This window comes from Alligator sinensis, unplaced genomic scaffold, assembly GCF_000455745.1.
Source record: "Alligator sinensis unplaced genomic scaffold, ASM45574v1 scaffold174_1, whole genome shotgun sequence".
Classification (NCBI taxonomy): Eukaryota; Metazoa; Chordata; order Crocodylia; family Alligatoridae; genus Alligator; species Alligator sinensis.
The window spans coordinates 556,796-558,451 of NW_005842516.1; positions in this window are offsets into that span (position 1 = coordinate 556,796).

Sequence of the window (1,656 nt, forward strand, 5' to 3'; positions counted from 1 at the left end):
GTTTTTTCCCAACCCGGTGTCCCCGGGTTACCGGCCACAGCCTGTGTACACACAAAGATGGGTCCCCGGCTCACCCCGGCTCGCACATGGCAACCCAAATGGGATCGGGAGAGAGCTCGCACATGGCAACCCAGGCGAGATCGGAAGTCGGCCCGCACAATAGGAAGTAAGAAGAAGGCACCGGGTAACATGGGGCCCCTGCAGGATAGGCTTGGCAATCTGGTGATTGTGGCAAATGAAAAAGCTGACCTCTTTAACAAATTATTTGCCTCCATATTCCTGAACAGGGATTGGGACATCTCCAGCACTAGAATTGTGGATGGACCCAGGGGAGGCACCGCCATGCCTAGGGTCAGGGACAACCTAGTTAGGGAACTTTTGGAGGGGCTGGACGTGTTTAAATCAGTAGGTCCAGATGCTATTCACCCAAGGGTGCTGAGGAAATTAGGGGTGAGGGGTCATAGCGGGGCCCCTGGCATGGGTCTATGAGCACTTATGGGGCACTGGCGAGGTACCAGAGGATTGGAAAAGGACCAATGTGGTCCCCATTTACAAGAAGTGGAGAGAAGAGGACTCCAGCAATTATAGGCCAGTCAGTCTTACCTTGGTCCTTGGGAAGACCTTTAAGAAAATAATCAAGGAGCACATCTGCAAGGGCCCAGCAGGGGAGGTAATGCTCAGGGGCAATCAGCATGGGTTCATTGAGGGCAGGTCCTGCCTAACTAACCTGGTATCTTTTTATAATCAGGTCACAAAGTCCCAGGATGAGGTTGTCAGGGTGGATGTTGTCTTCCTGGACTTTATGAAGGCCTTTAACATGGTTTCCCACCACATTCTCATTAAACAAAAAAAACCAAAAAAAACTTGGTGACTGTGGCATTTATGCCTACACGGTCAGATAAGTGGCAAATTAGCTAGATGGTTGCACCCAGAGTGTGGTGGTGGACAGGTCATTTTTGACCTAGAGGGATGTGGGCAGTGGAGTCCCCCAGGGCTCGGTCCTTGGGCCTGTACTGTTCAACATCTTTATCAGCAATTTGTATATGGGTGTGGAATGCACGCTGTCCAAATTCGCTGATGACACCAAGTTGTGAGGTGAGGTCGGCATGCTGGAGGGAAGGGACATAATCCAGCTAGATCTAGACAGGTTACAGAGGTGGGCAGATGAGAGTAGGATTTAATTCAACGCAGACAAGTGCAAGGTGCTGCATCTAGGGAGAAGGAACCAGCAACACACCTATAAGATGGGGAACACCCTTCTTGTCAACATGGTGGCAGAAAGGGATCTTGGAGTCATTGTTGACTCCAGGTGGAATATGAGCAGCCAATGCGAGGAAGCGGTCAGTGAGGCTAACTGCACCTTGTTGTGCATCTACAGATGGATCACAAGCAGGTCCAGGGAGGTGATCCTTCCCCTCTCTGTGGCATTGATCAAGCCACAGTTGGAGTGCTGCATCCAGTTCTGGACACCATACTTCAAGAGTGATGTGGGTAGCAGTGAGAGGGTCCAGAAGAGGGCCACTCACATGGTCAAGGGGCAGAGGGCCAGGCCCTATGCAGAGAGGCTAAAGGGCCCGAACCTATTCAGCCTCCACAAGAGAAGGCTGAGATGGGATCTGGTGGCCATTTACAATCTCACCAGGGGGGACCAGCAGG